Here is a 17,526-nt window from a genome sequence, read left to right as displayed (position 1 = left end):
AAAGCAAGAAAAAGAAATAAAATGCATCCAGATGGGAAAGGAAGAAGTAAAACTATATCTATAAGATGACATAATCTAAGGCATCTATAAAAAAGTATTAGAACAGATAAGTTGAGCAAATTATAGGATGCAACATCAATATACAAAAATCAATTCCATTTCTATACACTGGCAATGAATAATCAAACATGAAATCAGAAAAAAATTCTATGTACAAGAACATAGATAAATTTAACCAAAAAAAAGTGCAAGATTGAAAGCTAGAGGAGCCCTAAATCGATAAAAGGACATTTTGTGCTCACTGATTAGAAGATTTGGTATTGGGGCCCCTGGGTGGCTCAGTTGGTTAAGCCTTCAGCTCAGGTGGTGATCCTGGAGTCCCGGGATCGAGTCCCACATTGGGCTCCCAGCTTCATGGGGAGTCTTCTTCTCCCTCTGATCTTCTCCCCTCTCATGCTCTCTCTCTCTCTCTCTCAAGTAGATAAATAAAATCTTTTTTTTTTTTTTAAAGAAGATTTGGTATTTTAAAAATCTTTAAAAAATGTCAATACTGAGGGCGGTGGGAGGGATGGGGTGGCTGGGTGATGGACATTGGGAAGGGTATGTGCTATGGTGAGTGCTGTGAATTGTGTAAGACTGATGAGTCACAGACCTGCACCACTGAAACAAATGATACATTGTATGTTAATTAAGAAATTTTTTAAGTTAAAAAAATTGAGTTAAAAAAAAAGATTTCTAGATTCAATAAAATCCCTATCACAACCCAGCTGGCTTTTAAAATTTTGGGGGGGGGGTAGAAATTGACAAGCTGATTCTATATAGCAATGAAAGGGATCCAGAAGAGCTAAAATAACTTTGAAAGGAAATAAAGTTCCTGATTTCAAAATTTATTACCAAGCTACTGCGATTAAGACAATGTGGTACAGCATAAGGATAGACATATAGATCAAGGGATTAGAGTTGAGAGTCAAGAAATAAACCAGCATGTTTATGGTTCATTGATTGTTTGACACGGGTGTCAAGATAATTCAATGGGGGGAAAGAATGGTTTCTTTCAAAACTGATGTTAGAACAACTGGATATCCACATGTAAAAGATTGAAGTTGAACTGCTACCCACTCCATACACAAAAAATTAAAATAGATCTCAGATCTAAATGTAAGAGCTAAAACTGTAAAGTTCTTAGAAGAAAACATAGTTTTCTTTTTGGGGTGATGAAAAACTTCATAATGTAGATTATAGTGATGGCTGCATACCTCTGTGAATATAATAAACATCATTGAATTGTGCATCATTAATGAGTAAATTTTATGGTATGTGAATATATAGCAATAAAAATATTTAATAGAAGAATGTGTATAATAGCTTTATTCATAATAGCCAAACACTGGAAATAATCCAACTGTCCATTAGCAAGAGAATGGATAAACAGGCGTAGTATATTCATGCAATGGTTTATTACTCAGTAATGTAAATCAAGGAGTAAGTCATTTAAAACATTGGTATGCCTCAGAAACATTATGTCGAGCAAAAGAAGCCAGACACAGAAAGGCACATATTGTAGGATTCTACGTATATGAAGCTTTAGAACAGGCCAAACTAATCTACGGAGACAAAAATTACAACAACGGTTGCCTTTGGCGTGTGGTAGAGTATCAGCTGTGGATGAGTGCAGAGCAGTACTGGTGATGAAGATTTCCTGTGTCTTATTGAGTGTGGATCACCTGGGGAGATTCATGTATCAAAATTTATTGAACTATACACTTAACAATATGCATATTTTATGGCATGGAAATTATACACCAATAAAAAAATATTGCAGAAAAATTCTGGGATTAAATATCTCAGAGGACCAGAACTGGGAAATGAAAGTAAAGTGGTGAGCAAAGCTAGGACCTCAAGTTGGCTAGGTCCTGGGACCTGAGGCTGTCGGTAGCTGTCGGGAGCTCTGATCCTGCGGGGTAACTCCACTCCATGGGATATGGGAGGATTTGAAGCCGGAGGCTAGATCAGGGCAGAGCTATCTGGTCTCTGAAAGAAGAGGGAAGAACTGCTGGTTGACAGTTGTAGGCCTCGTAGGCTGGAGGATGAACACAGGTTCACAGCTAAGATTTGAACTAAGCCTCAAGCACAGGGCTCAGGAGTCAGATCTGTGATACCTCCAGAACTTAGGACTTGAGATTCAAACATAAGACCTGGTTGTGGACTGTAACTGTAACCTGTTAACTGGAAGGAGTGGTAAGTTGAATTCTCTAGAAGTTGAGTCTGAGACAGAGATTTCGGTGCAAGCGATTTACTAGGGGCTACTGTGTGGAGAGGGGAGGGAGGGTGTGGGGTAGGAAAGGGGAAGAAAGTAAGCAAGGATGTATTGTATGTTAGGGTTCTCCAGAGAAACAGAACCAATAGGATTTTATCTTTCTACCTATCTACCCATCCATCCAACCATCCGTCCATCCATCATCATCTGTCTAGGGAACTTCTCCAAGGAATTGATTCATGTGCTTATGGGGCAAACAAGATCCAAGATCTGCCGGGTGAGTTTGCAAGCTGGAGACCAGAAACGATGGTATAGTTCCAGGCTGAAGGCCCGTAGGCTTGAAATCCAGGAAGAGCCAGTGTTTCAGTTTGAGTCCAAAGGCAGGAAAAACCCAATGTCTTAGTTTGAAGGCACTCAGGCTGAAGGAATTTTCTCTTTCAAGGGAGGGTCAGCCTTTTGTCCTATTCCGCTCCCCAGTGGATAAGATGAGGCTCTCCCACACCAGGGAGAGCAATCTGCTTTTCTCAACCTAGAGATTCAAATGTTAATCTCATCCAGAAACCTTCACCGGAATCGTGTTTGACCAAATGTCTGGACACTCCATGGCCTAATCAAGTTGACACATAAAATGAACCATCACAAGCTCCCAGCATGGGCTTGCCCCCACAGGGCCTCTTAGGCATGAACTGTATCACAAAAGTAATCCCAATTTGAGGCAAAGGGTCTGTTGTTTTTTTTTTTTTTTTAAGATTTTATTTATTTATTTGAGAGAGAGAGAGAGAGAAAACACGAGCAGCGGGGAGGAGCAGAGGGAGAGGGAGAGGGAGAAGACTCCCCGCTGAGCAGGAAACCCGATGTGGGGCTTGATCCCAGGACCCTGGGATCACAATCTGAGACGAAGACATACACTTAACTGACTGAGCCACCCTTGGTCTGGTCTTTTGTGTCCACATGTCAGTGAGGCATCTTCCAAATTAAGCCCAGAGTAGTTCTCCGGGGAAGGGAGCATCCAAAGCTCACAGCAGATAGAGGAGGGGCGCACCAGCAGGCAAAGGCTTCTGGGTAGGGCACCAACAACATGCTGTACAGAAGCAACCTCAAGATTTCTATAGAGGGATGGAGGGGCACAGAGAGAGAGAGAGAGTGTGACAGACAGAAACAAATCTTTATGACAAACTAACAGAAAATTTCCCAGTGAAAATGAGCATGCAAAACCAAATTCCATAGTCCAAGGAAAAAAATATAATTCTAAAACAATGACCAAGATCAAGAATCAAAACAAGAGCTCTGGGTGCCTGGGTGGCTCAGTGGGTTAAGCCTCTGCCTTCAGCTTGCGTCGTGATCTCAGGGTCCTGGGATCGAGTCCTGTGTCGGGCTCTCTGCTTGGCAGGGAGCCTGCTTCCTCCTCTCTGCCTGCTTGTGATTTCTCTCTGTCAAATAAATAAATAAAATCTTAAAACAAAACAAAACAAAAACAAAAAACAAGAGCTCACTTGAGATGAACGCAATATAATAATGTAGAAAATACTTACCAATAAATGTGCTGATCTATTTTTCAGGAAGTAATAACACCCGCTAAAATAACAAAAGATTCTAAACATTTACTGACGCCAGGAAGGGCTGATCCTACCAGAGGTGTTAAACGAGATACACATGGGTGTCAACAGTAAACTTCCTTCTAGAACGGAACTCATTTCTATTTTGAGACCCCAGTTCTCTCAGAGGCAAACACATAATCTCAGTCAGTTCAGTGTCTCACCTATTCCCCTCTCCTCAGTACCGTGTGGTGTTACATTTTTGGGAAAGGGACTCTGGTCTTCGTCATCTGTTGATGTCAGGACCTGCGGGGAGATACACTCCAGCCTGTCAGGGCCTCAAGCATCCATCCATGAAGTGACCCGCTGAGTTGACAGGCCCTTACATCCAGGATTTATCAGATCCTTTGACACTCCTCTTGTGACCTGGGAGACACTCCATTTTCTCCTGTTGTCCTCTGTGGCCTCAGGAGGCTTAGTGAGGCTGTCTAGACCTTTGCTACTTCATGCTGCTCTAGCTGGCATGGGAGACCTTCCTACTGCTCTCCACTCAGGGTCCTGCGAACCCTTGGAGGCTGCCTTGGCCCATGTGTAGACACCCACTCTATGCTGTCTCCCCACCTACCCCATGAGGGGGACCTCAGGGATCTTGCTTCTTCCCAAGCTTGGCCTTGGGAATGATAGCTCAAAAAGCCCCATTTGCTGAGATATCAAAACCTTGGTGGGGATGCTATTATGCTGCCTAACCCCAAGGGCTTGGTCATGGGAGGTAGTCATGCTAGAAATCTTCTCAGGACTCAGGGATGCTCACACAATCTGCCCGTTTTGCTTTCCTTCTGACTCCTCTCCTCCTCTGTCTCAGTGTGTCGAAGTCATTTGCCTCTGGGGCCTCCTCCAAAGAAGTTGAACCTGGAGAGCAAAGGTGAGCATGTGTCATATCAGGAATACAGACCGGACATGTTTATGTTAAAAACGATCAGAAATTCAGAGGTGGGGGGCCCCTGAGTGGCTCAGTCAGTTAAGCATCTGCCTTCAACAGGACACCTGCCCTCACGTCTGTGTCAGACCTGCTGGAAGGAAAGCTGGAGACACGTGGATGCCCTCTTTGCCTGGGGACACAGTCACGGAAGGCCTCTTTCACCCATGACGCGTCGATTGAGAACTTACTAGGGGCTAGATGTGCTGGCATGGGTACCGAGGACGCAAGAATGAAGGTCCCACGGAACTGGCTAGTGGAAAACAAATACGTGGCCTATTTAGAGCTACGTGCCATAGGGAGGGATGTAACTGCAGAAGGGATTAGCAGCCCCTGCACAAAGCAACTTGAGGGCAGCCGAGCTCTTGGAGCACATGCGGGAGTTTGTTCTCTGTCCTACACATTTCCTCTTCTGCACCCAAGGCTCACTGAACATTTTGCCAGCGCGGTCCTAATCTGCAAGTCTGCATTTCTGACACCGTGCCCTGGATATTTACTTGTGTCCTCTGCCTAATTAAAAGTGGGACGTTTCTCTTCTTTGTCGGGTAGTGATCATCGTGGGCTACTGCTTGGGGAGCCCAGGGCCACACTGCAGAAGCTCCCTGAGGACCACTCGCTGACATCGGGCGAGCACAGGTGAATTATTACCAACAGTGTCTCCAAAACAGGAAATTGCCCCTCATCTCAAAAACCCCTGGGTGAGATAACTGCCTTAGCGTCTAGAGTTAGGACCAGGAACAACAGGTTCTTTTTGGAGAGGGGCCTCTGTCCCAAAGAGACCGTGAGATTCTCGGTACATTTAGTTTGAAGATGCGTGGATTTTTGGGGACATGTTTTCTCCAAGTGGGAGTTGGAAAGGACAGTTCTCCCCCTCCATTTTCCATAATAACAGCAATCAAAATAAAACAAATGTTGTAAGTTTCAGGCATTGAAGAAGGAAATAAGCTTGCATCTTATAGATTCCTACAACAGGAATTCATGGTATCCTGACACAAAAGGAATTTTGTTGGGCGCCTGGGTGGCTCAGTGGTTAAGGCCTCTGCCTTCGGCTCAGGTCATGATCTCAGGGTCCTGGGATCGAATCCCGCATCGGGCTCTCTGCTCAGCGGGGAGCCTGCCTCCTCCTCCTGTCTCTCTCTGCCTGCCTCTCTGCCTACTTGTGATCTGTCTGTCAAATAAATAAAAAAAAAATCTTAAAAAAAAAAAAAAAGAAAGGAATTTTGTTAAGAAAAATTCCTGCAAAAAGTCCTAGCTTCTACTTCCCTTCTTTTTTCTTTTTTAATACTTTATTTATTTGACACAGAGAGAGAGAAGGGGAAGTAGCAGGCCAAGGGAGAGGGAGAAGCAGGCTCTCCTCTGACCTGATGCGGGCCTCGATCCCTAGAACCTGGGATCATGACCTGAGCCAAAGGCAGATGTTTAACCAACTGAGCCACTCAGGGACCCCCTTCCCTTTCTCTTTAATGGATGAACAAACCCAAATACTCTCTGAGACCACTCAGCAGAGAGAGCTAGCTCTGCCCAGCGGAGGCCTTGCTTATCTGCCGGAATCACCGGGGGAGGACAGAGGATGGGGAGGCTGGGCCTGAGCCCAGGCTTTGTCTGCGCCGCTGACTGCCTGTGTGACTTTGAGTCTGCGTTTCTCCTCTCTGGACTCAAAGTTCTCTGCCTTCATGGTACAGATGAAAATTTGGCTATTTTATTTTGTAGTTCCCGAAGTTCTGTTTAGTTCTCTCACAAATCTGTGAGGTCTTGTCATAGTTTCCCATCCCCTGCAGACATTGTTTATTGGTCTTTAAATATTGTATTTATTTTAAAATACCTTTTGTAATTTCAATATCTGAAGCCTGGGTGGGTCTGCTTCTGCTGGTTCTAGTCTATATTGTTTTGGTTGTGTGTGTGTGTGTGTGTGTGTGTGTGTTTATATTTGACTGTGACTGTTCTTTGACACTCAAGATTATTTGGGGGGATTTCCCAAGGTGTGGGATGAAGCTGCCCTTATTCCAAAGAGGACTGCTTCTGTCAGACACAAAGGGGCATTACCAGTTTTGCACAGGACCTCAGCTCACAGCCTGATGTTTAGTGGACTACCTCAGGGATGCAAGTTTAGACCACAGATCCACACAAGGGCTGGCCTGTGCTCAGAACCTCAGGGAGGGGTCATATCACTTATTCCTGTCTCACTGCACAGTCACGCACTTGTCCCTACATCCCCTGGGATTTAGACAAGGGAAGGTGGTTTCCATTTGATCCTAAGGATCAGAGCCCCCCAGCGTAATGTGGGCCTGGCTCCTACTGAACCTCTCAACCTTGAAGACCCCTGCCCCCATGTCTCACGAAGAAACCCCAAGGCAGCTTCTAGTTTCACCGCTGGTTTACTTTGGATCGCCAAATGCAAACATGTCTCTAAGGATTTATTTATCTCTTTCTTACTGTCGCATCAGTTTTTCAGGGCTCTCTGATAAAGGGTTGTCCATTTCTCTTTATCATTCTATCATTTTTTTCTTTATATATTTTATTTTATGCATACATGTTTAGGACTGACCTATCTCTTTGATGAGGAGTAATTTCAGCATTTTTGTGGTGACTTTCTATTCCTAAAGATGCTTTCAAGATTAAAGTCTGGTTTTTCTTGTTGTTTGCGGGGGCTATCACTGCACTCTGGCAACTACGGGAGGAATGCTCTGGGTGGTGGTTGCTCTGTCAGCCTGGGGCCTTATGTGAAAACAACAGGGAACCGCAACCTCCAACTGATGGCAAAGGATGTAGCAAGAATGAGAAATAATCTCGTTTTAAACTACAAAGATTTGGGTGTTTTTTGTTATGAGATAGAACTTAGTCTATACTGACTGATACAGAAATATTGGGCTAACGCCTCAACAATGTTATCTTCATTATATACAATCAAAAGAGACACTTCACATCAGCTTCCTGGACACCTCTGCAGCCCACATGTTCTCAACACTGTCCATCCCCATCACTCACATGTCTGGGACTGGCCTTACTCTCTCACGGCTCTGGCTGTCTGCAAATATGGTCAGCTTTACCCAGCACACTTTCCCCACACTTCAGGTGGCCAAATCTTATCCTTTAGCCTTCAGGGTAGAGACCTACAGCAGATGCAGGAGATGCTTGCCCAAGTCTCCATCAGGGAGTGGTTACCCAGTCTCCAGCGTCTGTGAGCACTGATTGCAACCCCATGGATGCCCCTCTCTCCCCTTGTTTTGGGCTCCCCTCCATGAGCCCCTCAGAGCACAGCTAGGTCAGCTGCTCTCATGACAGCCTGCAGCTGATGGCTGGCTGGCATGGCTTCAGGTAATAAGTCTGGCCTCCCTGACTCAAGATGAGATCAACTTCCTGGTACAATGAGTACGTGTGTTTCTCTGGAACCAGCCGCCCAAGCTGCCTTACCGCCTGACCTCAGACATGGGAGTAAGCCCAGCCAACAGCGGTAGAGCCCTGTCCGGACCGGAACTGCCCAGCAGAATTGCGAACTAAGTCAACAGTGGCTGTTCTCAGCTGAAGTTAGTCTCCTGGCTTATCTTTATTCCCCTGCCCATGTTCTTCCCTCACTCCCTCTCTCCTTGGCACCTCCCCTCTATAAATTCCATGCACTAGAGCTCCTGTCTGAGGTCCTGCTGGCCCCTGAACTGTGAGCCCATCCTGCGCTGCTCTGCCACGGTCCTGTTCCGGTCATGGTGACTGTTCCACGCATCCGGTCACCATGCATGGAGTCTGCCTGTTTACTTACCTCTCCTAATAACTATAAACCTCTTGAAGGCATGGGCCTTGTTCTTATTATTGCTACTGAGAGTAGCTCCATGCTCTTGAGAGAGGGGATGGTAAAGTGGTTACCATTTTATCCTCAATGTTGAGCAAGCATGAGGTTCTCACTGAGAGTTGAGGGCATGAATGAGCGCTGACCCGGATTGAGCCAAGAGACACAGGCTATAAGCACTTTTGTAGGGCATAAGGCAGACGAATAACATTTCCACAGAGAATGGATCTTGAAGACTTTTCAGGTGCAGAGACCAAGGACTTCAGTGATAGAATTTTTGTACAGAAGGGATAAATCAGTGTAGAAAAACATGGGAGCAGAAAATGGCAGAATTTTGTTACCAAGAGAAAGAGGAGCATTTGAGACCAAGATGACGTTGAAAGTTCCTACTCAGTGAGGAGGGGTTCAAAGTCTGGTTTGCTCCCACCGTGCGGTGCATACCTTCGCACAGTGTTATCTGTTATGTTATCTGTTCCCGTACAGGACCGTGCACACTGAGCTCTTTTTTTTTTTTTTAAGATTTTATTTATTTGAGAGAGGCAGAGAGCATGAACAGGGGAGAAGCAGATTCCCCACTGAGAAGAAGACTTGATCCCAGGACCCTGAGATTAGGACGGAGCCAAAGGCAGATGCTCAACCGACTGAGCCACCCAGGTGCCGCCCATACTGTACTTTTACAGCAGGAGGAGAAGGTGGTTATTCTCAAAAGCACTGCTCTGTTTGACCGCCTCAGATGGGAGGCTCCTTCCCAGCTGGTAAGAGTTCAGAGTGGAAAGAAATCGGATGATCATCGCCATCTCCTTTCTCCATCCTCCACCTCCATCCTCCTGAACAACCAGAATTCCGTCTTCCAACCAACCAGGCTGGTTTCTGTAGAGTTTGTAACGAGACTGACTTGAATCTGCTAACCTCAAGACAAGGCCTTGAAGATGAATGGATTCTAGTAAACACCTCCCTTGTATCAGCTGATCAGGAAATCACAGAATCTTTGAAAAGAAAGACAGAGCCGGTCCTCTACCCAGCTGTCTCTCCTCTGGCTTTCTTCCTACAGATCCTGAGGACAGCAAAAGTTCCATCTAGTAAAAAGATTTGGTGTGTAGCTTCTAGGCCATCTCTATTTCCAAGTACAAATCGGTGGAAGGTTCATCAAGGTCCCTGAGGGCTCTGGGAGGAGCCCAACCACCTGTGGTCCACTCAGATGACCTTGTCATCGTGTCTGCTTGAGTGCTTTACTCTGTTTGTTCTTTGCAGATGTGTGTGCTGGTGTTTACTGAGGATGGCGGAATGTGGGCAAGTGAGGCCAGTCACCCACATAGAGAGTTCCGAGGTTCTTATCATCCCAAGGGCTCAGTTGAGTCAGTGAGCCGTGCTTCTCCATCTGGCCCAGTCTTCTCAGCCAGGCTCAGCTCAAGGGAGTGACAGTCACCATCTGACTGCTCAATGGCATTCCCATGTCACGTCTCTCTCTGCTCACCACTTTCAGAGAAACCTGCTGCTCACAGAACCTTCCTGCTCAGTTCCTGGGGGAGTTTGCTGAGTGTCAAAGAACAGATTAAGGCCACGCTCTACAACAGTGGGTTTTACTGGGGAGGGACGCCTGGTGTGGAGGCCTCCTCGTTTTCTGACCTGTGTCCACTGGGATCCCACATATTTGGGCTGTTCTGATCTCCACAAACACGCAAACGACTCTGGGTCACTCACGAAAACCTGGGGCCACAGCTCACACCTGGCCTGATGGTGGCCAGGCAGCATGGCTGAAATAGTGTCTTGTGTGTTGAGTTTTCTCAAAGGGAACACAAAACTATCTCCTCGCAGACTAATCAATCAAGCAACTTTCCCTGGGGAGAGAGTGGGGCCTTTGTCAGCAAGAGACTTGACTTGTAGTTTCAGCCCCCATAATTTGGGGTAAATCACAAGGTTTCCTACTTCTCAGTTTTCCTAAACTACCAATTACGTGGCATATCACCTGGCTTATTTTTTCAAAAGGTTTTTTTTTTTTTTTAAAGATTCGATGAGATACTGTCTGCAAAATAAAACCTTAAAAGTACTGTACAGATATTTGTTATTACTGTCATTGTTGTTTTATTATGATTATTAAAGCACCACTGGAGTTTAAGGCAGGAGCCTAGAAACTTCAGAGGAGAACAGATGCGTGGACACTAAGTTCAGGACACTACTGTCCGGGTGGAGAGAGCTCCAATCCCTGCATCTCTCTCTCCACTCGGAACTCCAGTCAGACTGAGCTACATGGCAACAGTTTCTGGAATTCTCCATCATCTCTCCAGACCCTGAATCTCTGCAGGTACTGCTTCCCTCCCCAAGCACCTTGTGCTGTCTTCACTTCTATCTCTTCTCCTCCTCTGACTCCCCACCTGGCTCAGCTCTAGGAAGCCAGTCCTGAGCAACCCGGCTTCCACATCAAGTCTGCGAATAGATCCAGATATCACAGGGCTCTAGTGTTACTCCTCAGCACTGTATCCTCAGCACAAAGTCACGCCGTCCATTTACTCACCCGTGTAAGAGAGGCCAGAAGGTGTCCTACTCAGTAGCGTGGGGTTCAGAGTAAGTACTGAATAAACATTAGTGAGTAAATGGAAAAAAAAAAAAAAGCCCACTCTAATGGCTAAAGCTGAGGAGCCCTCTCACCCCTGACGATGACCAGCCCTGAAACCCTAGGGCTTCCTCACTGGCACTTCTCGGGACACCTCATGATTTCAAAGGCCACGGAAAAGAGGACATGTGTGCCACAGCGGCCTGAGCACACTGGGAAAAAGATCCCATCGCTCAGCAAGAATTAAAGTGGAAGCAAATTCGAGAGAGGGCACCTCTTGCTCAGAAATCTAGATCAAAAGATGTCCCCAAAGAGAATAAAGGGGGAAATCAGATTGAGCTCTAAGGGCAGTGCCCATCTTTTCACACCGGCATGACTATGGCCGGTGGTGGGTTTACCCAGTGGATTTCTAGTCTGGGTTCAGAGTCACAATTTCCTTTATGCTAATACCTTGCGGGATCACCAGGGGCCAGCTAACTTGCAAAAGAGAGGGATTCAATTCATTACACACAGGCTAAATGTACGTATTGTGAACCAAGCATGCTGCTCTGCCGGTGGGGGCTTGGGCCAAGGGCAATTAGGTCTCAGTTCATGCTCAAGGGGGTCTTAGACTTTTAGTGGAATGGACAGAAAGAGAGAAAACTGGTTATGCTACGCCCAGCACTATATGTACTTGTGAGAGTGTTATTATTATTTTTTAAATGGCCACAAATTGGGGTGCCTGGGTGGCTCAATTGGTTAAGCGTCTGCCTTTGGCTCAAGCCATGATCCTGGGGTCCTGGGATGGAGCCCCATGTTGGGCTCCCTGCTCAACAGACGGCCTGCTTCTCCCTCTCCCTCTGCCTGCTGTTCTACCTACTTGTGCTCTCTCTCTGTCAAATAAAAACCTTTTTTTTTTTAAAGATTTATTTATTTGACAGACATCACAAGTAGGCAGAGAGGCAGGCAGAGAGAGAGGAGGAAGCAGGCTTCCCGCTGAGCAGAGAGCCCAATGCAATGCGGGGCTCAATCCCAGGACCCTGGGATCATGACCCGAGCTGAAGGCAGAGGCTTTAACCCACTGAGCCACCCAGGAGCTCATGTCAAATAAAAACCTTAAAAAAAAATAAATGGCCACAAATTCTTTGTTCTTCCTCCTATCAAGTGGTGGGATCTCTGTGCCCTCCGCTTGAATCCAGGTGTGTAGCAGAGTCCAGTGGGATTGTGTGACTCCTGAATCTTGGTCTTACAGAGCCATGCAGGTTCTGCCTGGTTCTGCTGGAAAGCTTACTCATGCTCTGGGAACCTGGCCACCGCACTGGAGAAGCCAGAGCCACACGGAAAGGTCCCACGTATTTGCTTCAGTGACAGTCCCACCTGAGCTCAGACTTCAGGTCATCCCAGCCCCAGTTCCAGGTGTGAGTGAAGGAAACTCCAGATGATTCCAGTATCCAACAGAGGCCACAGCTATCACAGAACAAAGATAGGCCATCCTACCGCCCCTGTACAAGTTCCTGGTCCCTAGAATCATGCATCACAAAATAGTTGTTTTCTGCCACTTACACAAACTTTATTGAAGTGCTTTATATACAATAAACAGACAACAACCCAAACAGGACGCAATGATGAGAAGTGACCTTTGGGCTGGGAATTCAACACGTTGGCCCTGGAAGTCTCCCCCCTCCTTCCTCTTCTTCTGTTAAGGTTTTGTTATGCACAGAGCTGGAGGAGGGACTGAGTCCTTCTTGGCAGCTTGGAAACCTTCCTACGGCGGCTGGGACATTCCTCGGCTCTTCTCGTGTGGATGTGAGTCTGGTCCTTTTCTTGATCATCTTGAGTGCCCACTTGTCCTTGGAGAACTTGAGCAGTTCCTTGGTGCGCTGCTCATAGGGGGCAAAGCAGCACATCCACTGAATCCCATCCTGCATGACTTGGCGTGCTTGGTGAGGTGCTGGGGGCAGCTGTGCGTCAGCTTGCTCACGTCCTTGGTTCTCTTGTGGCCCTTGTTAAGACCCATGGCCATGGGGTAGTGCAGAGCCATGGCTGCTTCTCTTCAATGGCTGCTGCGGCAGAAGGGCCCTACTTAGGTTTTGAGAACAAGAGTCTTTTCCATAGGCTGGGGCAGCCTCTAATCGCTGCCCCCACCCCCTCCCCCCAGCACCCTGCAATGCTGGAGGGTCTTGACAGTTGACACACCCTTTTTTTTTTTTAAAGATTTTATTTATTTATTTGACACACAGAGAGAGAGATCACAAGTAGGCAGAGCAGCAGGCAGAGAGAGAGGGGGAAGCAGGCTCCCTGCTGAGCAGAGAGCCCGATGCGGGGCTCGATCCCAGGACCCTGAGACCATGACCTGAGCCGAAGGCAGATGCTTAACCCACTGAGCCACCCAGGTTCCCTGACACACCCTAACGTTTTGTGGAACCTCCTCTGCCACCAACAATCTGTGTCTATGTTTCATTTTGGTTTTTTGTTTTTAAAGATTTTGAGAGAGAGAATGCACATAAGCCAGGGGAGGGGCAGAGAAGCAGACCCCCACTGAGCAAGGAGCCCAATGTGGGGCTCAATCCCAGGACCCCAGGATCATGACCTGAGCCAAAGGCATCCACTTAACAAACTGAGCCACCCAGGTGCCCAGTGTCCATGTTTTATACCAGACAGTCTCCTTTCCCTTTGCATCCTTCAGCCAAGCACAGTGCCTGGTCAGGAGAACCAGCATGTCGAACTGAACACAAAGGGATACAGTAAGGGTGGTAGTTCCTAGGTGGCCTTTCTTCCCCCTTGTCTCTCAGGCTACCAGATGATGGCTTATCAACTTCTGTGGAGGAAAGGATCCAACTAGCATTCAGTAAGCACCTAGTCCATGACAAGTGCCATCTCAAGTGTTTTATGATTACTGCATTGGATTTAAAACCCCATGAGGTGGGGAACCACACGTAGGAGATGAGGAAATTGAAGCTTATAAGTGAATTGCTTATTTGAGACCATGCCGGTGGTAAGTGATGAAGTGGGAACAGGAACCTGTGTTTCTGTCCCAGAGCCTGTCCTGTTTCACCTGGCGACACAGTGCTTCTGCGTGGGGAGTTCAGGGGAATGAAGCTTGTGGGAGGCTTTCTCACATGTGGGAAAGCCCCTTGGGATGCAAGCAGAGCTACTGTGTGGTGGGGAATCTGTTCAGAATCTTCATGGGGCATTTACACGGCTGCTGGGTGTCCAGTTAACAAACATCACCGCCAGAAGGCTGGAGGGCCAGGGACGACCCAGAATGCAGCACTCAGTCAGACCAAGAGCAGGGTCAGGGCTCAAACCCAGAGCCACCCCCTCTTGTTGTCTGGACACTGACTGGACTTTCCTCATAGCCCACGAGTTAGTGGTTCACATCAGCCATCTAGTTTACCACAGACCAGACAGAATCCTTCACAGTGACTAAAAAAGCGATTTCAGAAAATGACTTTTTTTTCTCCTAAGGCAAGAAATAAAGATCACACAAGATCATTTCCTATTTGTGTCATCTGACAGAAGATACGTTGCTTGTTGGGGAAACAATGAAAAAAAAACAAACTTAGAAGAGCACTAAACAATCTCATTCTGAATAAACTGAGATTGCTGAGAAACAAAGACTGACAGGTTAACAGACACAAAAAGAGAGACGCTCACAAGGGCGGAGCAGGGAGAAGAGAGAGGACAGAGGACCACTCCGGACCAACGGCACCCTGCATAGCGCACACTGCTGCTTCTTCGGTCCTTACTAGCCTCAAAAGTGATGTTCTGAGATTGTCTGGCAGTTTCTTAAAAGGTTAAGCACAAGTTTACTGTATAACTAAACAATTCTACTCAGGGGAAATGAAAGCAAATGACCACACCAAGAACTGGAGATGGATGTTCACACCATCACTCTTCAGAATAGTCCCATACCTGAAACAACTTAAACGCTCATCAATCGGCAAATGGATAAACAAAAGGTGTTGTGTCTGCCCAATGGAATACTCCTCAGCAATAAAAAGAACAGATTCCTGAACGCGCTACATACAATATGGCCATGCCTCAAACACATGATGCCACGTGAGAGAAGAAGGACACAAAAGCCTGCCTATGTGATCCCAGTGACCGCACAACCGCAGAGGCAGCAAACGGGTCAGCGGTTGCCTACTGTGGGAGTGGGAATGAAGACTTCCTGCACAAGAGAATTTTCTGGGGTGAAGTATTCTAAGACTGGATTGTGGTGATGGCTACACAGCTGTAATAAATTTAGTAAAACTCACCAAACTGTACCTTCATATGGGTGAATTTTTTGTATGTAAATTACTTTTCAATAAAGCTATTTATTTATTTAAAATTTTATTTATTTGAATGAGAGAGAGAGAGCACACAGTGGGTGGGGGTTGCAGAGGGAGAAACAGACTTCCCCCTGAGCAGGGAGTCAGACGCAGGGCTTAATCCCAAGACCCCAAGATCATGACCTGAACCAAAGTCAGGTGCTTAATTGACAGAGCCACCCAGGTGTCCCCAATAAAGTTATTAATTTATTGTTTTTTTTTAAAGATTTTATTTATTTGAGAGAGAGAGAGTGTGTGTGAGTACAAGCGGGGAAAGGGAGAGGCAGAGGGATAAGGAGAAGCAGACTCCCCACTGAGCAAGGAGCCTGTCACAGGGCTCTAGTCCAGGACCCTGAGATCATGACCTGAGCAGAAGGCAGACATTTAACTTACTGAGCCACCCAGGTGCCCCCCCAACCCCTGCCACCCAAGCTATTTAAAGCTATTTAAAACAAGATGTTCTGAAGGGCATACAAATCTGGGGTACATCTAAATAAGGGTACAAAGGAAAAAAAGCTCACAATATTCATCACAAGGGTGACTGAGAATGTGCTAATATTCTAACACCGCTGGTGTTATGGTCAGTTCAGAAAGCCCCAGAATACTAAAATCATCTTAAAGATAAATTTAATTTTACATAGCAGGCAATGAAGGCACTGTTTTTATTATTTTCAGAGGCAGCATCCAAACACAGTTGAGAAATCAGGAGTGCCTGAAGGCACATCATGTTTTTAAAGACTGACTGATTGAGAGAGCAGGGAGAGAGGCAGAGGCAGAGGGAGACAAGCAGACTCCGTGGAGCAGGAAGCCCGATATGGGGCTCAATCCCAGGGCCCTGAGATCATGACTCTGAGATCATGACCTACGAAGAGTAGGCTGCTTAACCAACTGAGCCACCCAGGCGCCCCAAGGCAAATCACATTTTAAGAATGGCACCATAGGTGACATTACGCCCCTCTGAGGTGGTATGGAGAGCTGGGGGGTGGTGAGAGGAGTCCAGGGTGGCACAATCTATGTAGCAAGATCTGGTTTTCCCGAACAGGATACCCTGGACAGGAGATGACCAAACACTGGCTTTGGATGGAGATTGCAATCCAGCCCCGCCTCTCACTGAAGCGTTCCATATTTTCATGTGTCAGATGGGCTTGCCGCTGCCTACTGATCGCGGTTCTGAAGATGGGGCGCCCAGAAAGCAAGCACACGCTCTCGCAAGGAGACCCCCCTCCGCTGCCCGAGTCTTCTGGAGCCCCGACAGGGACAGTGCAGGTGCTTTGCAAGGAAGTGCCTCACATTTCTTTCTGGAGCTTATAACTGGGCACAGTTCCGGAGTACCATTCTGTATGCGAAAGGAGGAGTAAAGTAATGAGAACACGAGTCCATGCAACCTTTCCTTCGCCCTGCAGTTATGCCTCAAACATCACATGCAGGACATCGAGACAAAAATGCAACAGAAAACAGTCCTAAATAAAGTTCTAGTCTCAGTTTGTCTCAACCCAGGGATGCCTCCCTCAGCTGGCTCAACCAGAGCTCCGGTACCCCCCGCTGCAGTCGTTATTAATGTCCACGAGACAGGGAAATTGACTCTATCGTGAAAACACATTGTAGATTAGCATCAAAAACATTTCCTTTCTTCCTCCCTTAAAAACGTTTACATCTTTCCTGTAAAGGATTTAAAATAGGGGTGAGCAAAAAAGAAAAAGTAAACTGTCTCTCAAATCCTTACCACTCAGATACGATCTAGTAACATTTTGGTTTCCGTCGTTCCAATCCTTTCCCGTGGGAACACAAGCATGTATTCATATATTGTGTGAGCCGTGTGTGCTTGGACACTTGCTTCAAGGTGGCTCAGCTTCCAGCTCTGTCTCTAACATTAACAGCTGTGTGGCTGGGTAAATCAGGGGACAACAGCACATTCTGCAGTTCTCCGAGGGAGGAGTGAATGAAATAGACAGCATGCTCGGAGCTGCACGTGGTGTCGGACCAGTGCTCAGCAAGTGAGAGTGACCGCCCAGGGCAGGACGCACATCCTCTGAGATGCCACATCCCCACATATCTGTGTATGCGCACACACTCACATGTATGCGTGTCTGTGTCTGCCGACATGCGTTCAGGCCTGAGTTGTGCAGGTATGTGC

The 17,526-nt window shown here is 46.7% G+C and overlaps 1 pseudogene; it reads right to left on the bottom strand.

The window, feature by feature from the left end:
* Nucleotides 1–6,766: 6,766 nt before the first annotated feature.
* On the bottom strand, nucleotides 6,767–13,117 carry LOC111159013 (annotated as a pseudogene).
* Between the last annotated feature and the right edge of the window lie 4,409 nt (nucleotides 13,118–17,526).

Source organism: Enhydra lutris, unplaced genomic scaffold (assembly GCF_002288905.1).
Source record: "Enhydra lutris kenyoni isolate GAN:26980312 unplaced genomic scaffold, ASM228890v2 scaffoldscaffold66, whole genome shotgun sequence".
NCBI classification, from domain to species: Eukaryota; Metazoa; Chordata; class Mammalia; order Carnivora; family Mustelidae; genus Enhydra; species Enhydra lutris.
Note: the sequence above shows the minus strand (reverse complement) of the source record. Positions and strands in the feature narration are given on the sequence as shown.